The sequence below is a fragment of the Oncorhynchus keta genome, chromosome 16, assembly GCF_023373465.1.
Source record: "Oncorhynchus keta strain PuntledgeMale-10-30-2019 chromosome 16, Oket_V2, whole genome shotgun sequence".
In the NCBI taxonomy this organism is placed as follows: Eukaryota; Metazoa; Chordata; class Actinopteri; order Salmoniformes; family Salmonidae; genus Oncorhynchus; species Oncorhynchus keta.
This window is the reverse complement of record NC_068436.1, coordinates 8,938,281-8,948,980: the sequence shown is the minus strand read 5'-3', so window position 1 is coordinate 8,948,980 and position 10,700 is coordinate 8,938,281.

The following is a 10,700-nucleotide window of genomic DNA, read 5'->3' as shown; positions in this document are numbered from 1 at the left end:
CAGGTCCTGCTTCATCCCTGCACTGAGAATGTGAAGAGAAGGGTCTGGGCTGCAGACTGGATCCCTGACTGGAGTCTCTGTCTCTCTGATGACCGCCAGGACCGAGGTTTTTCAGTCCACCTATCCACTGGATGTGATGGGGTCCTTGTCCCCCGTGGTTGGGCCCTGGTTCCGACTGGGGAAGGAAGAGTTACGGCTCCTGATCCATGGTCCTGATGCAGGGCCACCTCAAAGGTCCAGTCTCTCCAACCAGTAACAAAGGATATCAGCAGATCTTCATGGACTGGAGACTGCAAACAAAGATTATACAAAAAAGCATGAAAGCATTCTTTGCTGTACACACAGAAACATGACATGTTATAAAATGTTAACCACAGTCAAGTCCATCTAACACTGATTCAAGTACCTAACAATATGGAGCCATTTGAGTTTTTCTTTTTAAAGTCTGAACTCAGTCTCTGCAATGATACAAAAATAACTAAGTCAGTTAGCACCGAGTCAATATAGTACTTTAGCATAACAATCACATTTATTGCACAAAATTATACGTGACAAGTAGAATAACTTTTCTCACTTCACCTTTTCTGTAAATATCAATCCAATTTACTTATAAAGCCCTAATTACGTCAGCTGATGTCCCCAAGTGCTATACAGAAACCCAGCCTAAAATCCCAAACAATGCAGGTGTAGAAGCACGGTGGCTAGGAAAAACTCCCTAGAAAGGCCGGAACTTAGGAAGAGGTGGCCTGTGCCGAAGAGGAAGATAATATGTTGGCCTTGTATTGATAGAAAATCACTAGAAAAATAGATGAAAAAATAAGTCATTTCTGTATTGCCACAAGAGGTCTTAGAAAAGGTCAGATATTAAATGGAGGAAAGATATGGTACCTTCACTTTAATAGAACACTTTGGAAATGGTTCAACACTACATTACACACAGCTTCAATACTTCATGAATTAAGGCACTATCATTATCTCACTATAAAACACCTAAAGACATGAAGTTTGTCACTCTTCATCAGTGTAGCATTTTTACAGACACAATCACCATATCATCTACTCTGCCTCATCATACTCATTCTTTCCTCAGTTCACCTCATCCAGTTCCCTACTGCATCCAAAACCAACAGAACTACATTATATATTAATTATATATTAATATACTCTATACATGGGCTGTGTGCATTTTCTGCTGGTGTATCCCGAGAGAGCTCCTCTCTGAGAACCTCTTCCCGCAGTGCGTACAGGCAAACGGCCTCTCTCCCGTGTGGACCTTCAGGTGCATCTTCAGCTGGTGCTGGCGGGAGAACTTCTTCTCACACTGTGTGGACTCCCTTGTGTGGACTCTCTGGTGCCTCTTCAGGTTGGAGGATTCGGAGAAACTGGCCCGGCACAGCTGGCAGCCAAACGGTTTCTCCCCCTTGTGCATCCTCTGGTGGATCTCCATCTGTTTGGGGAAACTGAAGGCTTTCCCACAGAACGAACACGGGAAGCGTTTCTCTTTGCCACTGGATCTACTGATAGCATTACTACTACTGGCATTTGTCAATGGGCTTGTGTTGCCATTTAGTGTTGAGGCACTGGCATTGTCTGAGGTCTGGTTTAACAGGAGAGTGTGAGGAGGACAAAGGCCAGGGAGTGTCTGTGTTGTCGCAGGGTCCATATTCCAGTTGATAGATCCTATAGAAGGCAGGCTGAAGGCAGCACCTGTTAAGTGGTTAACCTGAGGTGCCATCTGTCTTTCTGAATCACAACTATGGGAGCAGGACGGAGAATAGCTAGCCAAGTCTATGTCTGTTCTCATACGGACACCTCCCTGTCCCCGCGGACCAAATCTATGCCTCGCCCTGGTGTCAGCCAGTCTGTTGTCATGGAGACTTAGTTTGGATGTTTTGTGTTAAACTGTCGGTTTCTGGTTGTGTTGAACACTGTTGTTCCCCAGCCCAGAGTTGAGGATGCTGTCCAATCCACTGGCCGCCACTATGTCGCCTCTGGTCCAGGCCGGCTTGTTGATGTCGTTCCCTGGGCCCTTGGCTGTATCCGTCTGGGTCTGAGAATCTAAAATGGCCGACCAATCTCCACTGTTAGCCTCCAGCCAATCACCTACAGGAAGAGGTTACAAAATAGACTTTACAAACGTGGCAGAGAACTCAGGTCCAAAATATTGGCACCTCTGATAAAGCAAAAACCCGGAACAGCAAAATAGCCCCATAACATCAAAGATCCACCACCATATTTTACAGTAGGTATGAGGTACTTTTTTGCATATGCTTACATTTTTCAATACCAAATCCACCACTGGTGTACATGGCCTAATAGCTTTATTTTCAAATCACCTGACCGTAGCAGAAGCCTGAAGTTTGATAAACTGCATTGGCACTTGGATTGAAACTGATGCTATGAGGAGGAACGAGCCTTGTGTTGGAGTGACATTAGCTGTTGGGGGAAAAAATGGGCTATATGCATATCTCTCTTACCTTGCTCCCCCATCTTTAGTCCACTCAGCAGATCAATGCTCTCTGGTCCATCCTCTATTGTCTCCTCTTTGACCAGCAGCAGATTAGGCTTCCCATCCTCCATGTCTACTGACTCTTAGAGATACAGAGTGAGAGGACGTTGATTCAAGAAATTTGATATGAGCACCCTGCTATGGACATCTTCTGATTGGGCAATGAGGGATTGCTATGAGTACTATGCAAATATGTTAGTTAATTTGATTACGTGACATTATTTTAATGGTTTGATAATTCAAAGGCATGGTCCCATACTTTAGGCTAAATTAATCAAGACCCGTATCCACAAAATGTCTGAGTAGGAGGGCTTATCTTTCCATATAATACGGGCCCTGACTTAATAACATTCAGACAGTAGTTTATAGTGGGCTCACCTCAGTGAGACTATGTGTGGTCCTGTGCTGCTCAGCTGGTTCCTCTGTGGGCTCAGGAGGAGGTGTAGTCTGGTTGTCCTCCATGACCATGGTCCCCTCAGGGTTCCCCAGATCCTCCTCACACCCCTCCTCCTTCACCAGCAGCACCTCTGGACCCTCCTCCTCCTGGAAGAGAGAAGTGACACAGATAATAAACACATTAAACATGGAGTGTTTACCCATCCCCACTACCTTTTGAGTAGTTACAAAATGTCTTCAATGTTGTTAAATCCATCATGGTGGACATGTGGGTAAATATGTGTCCGCTATTAGAACCTCTTCTCGTACTGGCCAAACTGCATTTCTCCCCTGTGTGGACCCTCTGGTGGATTTCCACCTTCTGGGGGCAGTTGAAGCCTTTGTTACAGAAATGCAGAGGAACCGTTTCTCTTTACTATTGCCCGATGTAGTTCCCCCTCCCCGAGCCTGGGTTCTTGCACTGTTGTTTGAGTTCAATACTTGATCGAAAAGGACACCGATGTGGACACTGGGTCGCGATCCTTGAGCGTGTGTAAAGGGGAGTGGGTCGCAACATTTAGATTTGTCTCAACTTTACCTGTAATCTAAGAAATCGCGGCCCTGTAAGTATTCGTCTTCTAGGCAACTATCTGAATTCCATGTGGGAGGAATGTCGCCCTCCACTTTCAGTCACTTCATTTACAACCAGACCCTCCCCTATACACAACTAGTGTACTGGTTCCAGACCCCTCAGAACAGATCAATCTGTATCTCTAAACCAGATGTGGGACTAAGTCACTATTATTCGAGTCACAAGCCAGTCACAACCTGCGAGTTTCACATGCTAACGTTTTAACATTTGTGGCACAAATCCCATTCAAGTCATGGGACAGATATTAGCATTTTTCCCGCATCATATTCACATCTATAAGTGACTTTGTTGAGCTTTACAATCGTATGAGATACTTTTGGATGATTTGGACATGATGTGTGAAAAATGCTAATATCGGTGGCCTGTTTTGATGTTGAAAGTCTATACACATAAATACCGCACCAATGTGGACTAGAGGCCACAAGCTTATTTTTGGAACAACACCCTATAGAGTCTCGGCCTAGCTCCTCATGTACCAGAAACCTAGCAGAGCTGTTACTCACAAATAACTTTTATGTTTAGAAGTGACTTTTTCCAACAAACCAAAATAACCACTATGGGGAGTTCGATGGCACCCAATTATGCCAATCTTTATATGGGAAGCTTAGAGCAGTGGTTCCCAACCAAGGGTACTGGGACCACAGGGGGTACTTGGGCTATCCACAAGGGGTACTTGAGAAGACTCATGAGACCATAGACTTACTGGTAAAATGCACAAAAGGTGGTACTTCAGGGGTTCTCCAAGCAGAACAAAATTCAGTTGGTGGTACACCAACCAAAAACGTTTGGGAACCACTGGCCTAGAGCATGATTACATTCCCAACCCTGAGTAAAATCCCTTTCTATCCATGATCAAACTATATCCACATTATATAGATGATATTGGTATTATTTGACAGGACTCCCAATGAACTTGAGATGTTCCATGAGTTTCTTAATAAGTCAAATGATCATTTTCATTTTCACCGTGGACTTTGATTACTCTAGTGTCAGCTTCCTTGACATTCAGATCACTAAAGAAAATGATACACTAGTCACCAATCTATACAGGAAGCCCATAGTTAGAAAAAAAAACTATTCTAAGAAGTGATTGTTTCCACCCCATTCCTCTAAAGAAAAGCCTCCCGATCAGTCAGTTTAACCCAGAAATCTAAACCCTGTCTAATCCGGGAAGGGTGGGATTCTACGAAGCTATATGGAATTGTTTTAAGAAGGCCATACCAAGGATCATTTAACTATTTGATTTTGGATTTTAAGTAGCCCCAAAAAATATGAAATGGTTTGATGAAAAGAAAAAACAAATTGTTGGGCCTTACTGCTATTAGCCCACACAAACGCATTGAACAAGAGATTCACAGCATTGTACAACAGTTCTAAAGTTAGTTCTGAAGTGTCTGTCCTATATCTGAGAGATATGAAACATTCTTTTTATTTGTTCACATGTATTTAACCCCTTATTTTTGTCACCAAAAAGTCTCCATATATACTGCCATTCACTTTTTCAACTGGTACTGGGGGACCTTCAGACGGGTCCAATACCTTCAGACGGGTCTTGAGGCCTGTCGGCGTCCTAGAGCAAAACATGAGAGTTCCACCTTTCCACTGAGGGGTCATATTAGTGTGTAGCCCAAACGTTCAGCCCCTACAGACAGAAGTTGGCAGATTGGCTGTACCGACTTCAGACGAGTTCCAATATGCTTGTGGGGAGTCTAGTCAGGCTCGAGTCTAAAACTGCTCTAAATCAAAGGATATGTTGCCAGACATGGAGTACATTACTGTGAGTTCAGTTTGGAGCTGCAACAGATCAAAGTTGGTGTCATAGCTTTCCTCGAGACTTGAGAATGCAGTACTGGGGAAGGTTTCACTATACCCGGGGAACTGTTGTGGGTCAAAGAGGACAAGGACCATGAGCCTTTCATTGTCCTTGAATGTATACGTTTCTCCAGATCAGTGACTGGGACGACTTGACTTTAGCTACAGTACCAGTCAAACGTTTGGACACACTCACTCATTCCAGGGTTTATATTTATGGGTACTATTTTCTACAATGTAGAATAATTGTGAAGACATAAAAATGTATTTCCTTAATGCGTTTGAGCCAATCAGTTGTGTTATGACAAGGTAGGGGTGGTATATAGAAGATAGCCCTTTTTGGAAAAAGAACAAGTCCATATTATGACAAAAACAGCTCAAATAAGCAAAGAGAAATGACAGTCAACCATTACTTTAAGACAATAAGGTCAGTCATTCTGGAAAATTTGAATATTTCTTCAAGTGCAGTCGCAAAAACCATCAAGCGCTATGATGAAACTGGCTCTCATGAGGACCGCCACAGGAAAAGAAGACCCAGAGGATAACTTGCAGTTACCAGCCTCAGAAATTGCAGCCCAAATAAATGCTTCACAGAGTTCAAGTAACAGACACATCTCAACATCAACTGTTCATAGGAGACTGCGTGAATCAGGCCTTCATGGTTGAATTGCTGCAAAAAAAGCAGCCAACAAGTGCTCAGCATATGTAGGACATCCTTCAAGCATTCCAAGTGACTACCCCATGAAGCTGGTTGAGAGAATGCCAAGAGTGTGCAAAGCTGATTATTAATGCAAAGAGTGGCTACTTTGAAAAATATAAAATGTGTATTTGTTTAACACTTGATTACTACATGATTCCATATGTGTTATTTCATAGTTTTGTCTTCGCTATTATTCTACAATTTAGAAAATAGTGAAAATAAAGAAAAACCCTTAAAATGAGTAGGTGTGTCCAAACTTTTGACTGGTACTGTATATTTCCCAGCTGAGGGAGAAGGTTGTCAATGATCCCAAGGTGTAGCTGTTGGTACCCCGCCCATAACGTCTCCATGAGTCTGTAGATTTTTTTCCCTCTCGGTGGTGCTGCTTGTACAAACAGAACTGCATGCCAAATTCCCTGTTCTGCAAAATCCCAAATAGCACGTTGGAGTACTCAATGATGGAGTTGAAAAAATCTTAGTCAACTTTGCAGCACCTTGTGACATAACCAGGTTAAGTGTGTGCGCATAATAATGAATTAACTGAGCCTGTAGGATTTTTTTCTTTGACCTTTGCGTGTACTCCGTTTAGACCAGAGACCATGACTGCGGCCACATCGTAACACTGTGCCGCTACTTAGGGATTGGATCCATACTCATCCCCCAAAAAAACGAGAACCTGGGCTGCAACATCCACTGCCCGCTTGTCCTCGGTGACATCATACTCATCAAATCTCTCCTTCACACCACCGTCGGTAGTTACATGGCTAATGTCTGTTGTCTCAACCCTAATGGTTATACAAGGTGTTCTTCTCACCACCTCCTTCATGGCATCTGCCATTACTTACATCTGCGACCGCTTGGATCAGGTCGTTCTGGATTTTGCTGGAAGTGCCAATGAACATGGTGGTGTAGCAAGATGACAGTTTAGGGGGCTGTTATACTCAGCCAAAAAATCCAGCATCTCCACGTAGTTCCCTTTAATTAGCCGATTATTTTTCCCTCATCATGTCCTCTGAATGCCAATTGTTGCGTGCCCAAAAAACAGTACTTGACTTGTACTGAAATAGGTGATGTGTGTCGGTACTGTTTATATTTAAGAGCAGGAGCTCAACAATACTTTTGAGCTAATGTTCTATAAGAGGTGCAGGAGCTCTAGCAGGAGAAAAATGTAGGTGTCGGTACTCCACCCCGGCGAGCTCCTGTAACAGTATAACTTTAGACCGTACCCTCGCCCATACCCGGGCGCGAACCAGGGACCCTCTGCACACATCAACAACAGTCACCCACGAAGCATCGTTACCCATCGCTCCACAAAGCAAAGGGAACTATGACTTCAAGGTCTCAGAGCAAGTGACGTCACCGATTGAAACGCTATTTAGCGCGCACCTCTAACTAAGCTAGCCGTTTCACATCCGTCACACTCACCCCCCTTTTGACCTTCCTCCTTTTTTTCCCCGCAGCAACCAGTGATCCGGGTCAACAGCATCAATAGTTTTAGACCGTCCCTTTGCCCATACCCGGGCGCGAACCAGGGACCCTCTGCACACATCAACAACAGTCACCCTCGAAGCACCATTACCCATCGCTCCACAAAAGCCGCGGCCCTTGCCGAGCAAGGGGAACTACTACTTCAAGGTCTCAGAGCAAGTGACGTCACCGATTGAAACGCTATTTTGCGCACACCGCTAACCTGCTAGCCGTTTTACGTCCGTTACACTCCCGCCCAAGTCAAGCACTGCCAACAACACAACACAGTGTGATTGAAGTGCTTCAGAATCTCCCTGTTCTGCCTGACTATCTCCTTGTAAGAAAGAGTCTCTCTGCATTGGTTCTCGTTAAACTGAAGGTCTACTCTTGAGTCACCAAATGTTTTTGAGCGCACTGTAGTTCTCAGGTGTGAGAAGTTGAGTTTTGGTGGCACAGAGCTGACTTCGTAAAACTGACTACGCCTTGAAACAGGTCACTGGTAAAAATAGAAAAGAGTAGAGGGCCTAGAGAGCTGCCCTGTGGTACACCACACTTTACATGTTTGACATTAGAGAAGTTTCCATTAAAGAAAACCCTTTAATTCTATTAGATATATAGCCATAACACAAGTTCTCAACAACAGGTTATGGTCAATAATATCAAAGACTGCACTGAAATCTTACAGTACATTTCCCACTATCTTCTTATCAATTTTTTCAACTAATTATCAATAATTTGTGTCAGTGCAGTACATGTTGAGTGTCCTTCTCTATAAGCATGCTGAAAGTCTGTTGTTAATTTGTTTACAGAGAAATAGCATTGTATTTGGTCAAATTTTTCCAACAGTTTGCTAAGAGCTGACAGCAAGCTAATAGGTCTGCTGTTAGAACCAGTAAAGGCTGCTTTACCACTCTTGGGTAGTGGAATTACTTTGGCTTCCCTCCAGGCCTGAGGACAAAGACTTTCCTCTAGGCTCAGACTAAAGATATGACAGATAGGAGTGCCAATAGAGTCAGCTACCATCCTCAGTAGCTTCTTATCTAAGTTGTAGATGCCAGGAGGTTTGTCATTATTGATCGATAACAATTTTTCCACCTCTCCTACACTACCTTTACAAAATTCAAACTTGCTTTTCTTTCATTATTTGTTTTTTATGCATGAATACAGTGGCTCACTCTTCGTTGTTGGCATTTCCTGCCTAAGTTTGCCCACTTTGCCAACGAAGTAATCATTGAAATTAATTGGCAACATCAAATGGTTTTGTGATGAATAAGCCATCTAATTCGATGAAAGTTTAATTTGTATTTCTGTCCATAATTTCATTTGAAGTACTCCAAAGTATTTTTCCATCATTCTTCATATCATTGATCTTGGCTTCATAATAGTCTTCTTTTTGTTGAGTTTAGTCACATTAATTTCTCAATTTGCAGTAAATCAGCCAGTCAGACTTATTAGCCACTCCCTTTGCACCATCTCTTTCAACCATACAGTTTTTCAATTCCTCATTAATCCATGGAGCCTTAACAGCTCTAACAGTCCGTTTCTTAACAGGTGCATGTTTATCAATAATTGGAAGAAGCAATATTATAAATGTATCAAGTGCATTGTCTGGATACTAATTATTAATCACATCAGACCAACAAATATGTTTTAACATCATCCACATAAGAGTCACAGCAAAACATTTTGTATGATCTCTTATACACTATTTTAGGCCTAGCTTTTGGAACATTGACTTTCCTGTATATAGCCACTATATTGTGATCACTGCATCCAATGGGTATGGATACAGCTTTAGAACAAAGTTCTACAGTATTAGTAAAAATGTGATCGATACATCATTTACATTTACATTTAAGTCATTTAGCAGACGCTCTTATCCAGAGCGACTTACAAATTGGTGCATTCACCTTATGACATCCAGTGGAACAGCCACTTTACAATAGTGCATCTAAATCTTTTAAGGGGGGGGGGGTGAGAAGGATTACTTTATCCTATCCTAGGTATTCCTTAAAGAGGTGGGGTTTCAGGTGTCTCCGGAAGGTGGTGATTGACTCCGCTGTCCTGGCGTCGTGAGGGAGTTTGTTCCACCATTGGGGGGCCAGAGCAGCGAACAGTTTTGACTGGGCTGAGCGGGAACTGTACTTCCTCAGTGGTAGGGAGGCGAGCAGGCCAGAGGTGGATGAACGCAGTGCCCTTGTTTGGGTGTAGGGCCTGATCAGAGCCTGGAGGTACTGAGGTGCCGTTCCCCTCACAGCTCCGTAGGCAAGCACCATGGTCTTGTAGCGGATGCGAGCTTCAACTGGAAGCCAGTGGAGAGAGCGGAGGAGCAGGGTGACGTGAGAGAACTTGGGAAGGTTGAACACCAGACGGGCTGCAGCGTTCTGGATGAGTTGTAGGGGTTTAATGGCACAGGCAGGGAGCCCAGCCAACAGCGAGTTGCAGTAATCCAGACGGGAGATGACAAGTGCCTGGATTAGGACCTGCGCCGCTTCCTGTGTGAGGCAGGGTCGTACTCTGCGGATGTTGTAGAGCATGAACCTACAGGAACGGGCCACCGCCTTGATGTTAGTTGAGAACGACAGGGTGTTGTCCAGGATCACGCCAAGGTTCTTAGCGCTCTGGGAGGAGGACACAATGGAGTTGTCAACCGTGATGGCGAGATCATGGAACGGGCAGTCCTTCCCCTTCCGTCTTGCCGAGGTTCAGCTTGAGGTGGTGATCCATCATCCACACTGATATGTCTGCCAGACATGCAGAGATGCGATTCGCCGCCTGGTCATCAGAAGGGGGAAAGGAGAAGATTAATTGTGTGTCGTCTGCATAGCAATGATAGGAGAGACCATGTGAGGTTATGACAGAGCCAAGTGACTTGGTGTATAGCGAGAATAGGAGAGGGCCTAGAACAGAGCCCTGGGGGACACCAGTGGTGAGAGCGCGTGGTGAGGAGACAGATTCTCGCCACGCCACCTGGTAGGAGTGACCTGTCAGGTAGGACGCAATCCAAGCATGGGCCGCGCCGGAGATGCCCAACTCGGAGAGGGTGGAGAGGAGGATCTGATGGTTCACAGTATCGAAGGCAGCCGATAGGTCAAGAAGGATGAGAGCAGAGGAGAGAGAGTTAGCTTTAGCAGTGCGGAGAGCCTCCGTGATACAGAGAAGAGCAGTCTCAGTTGAATGACTAG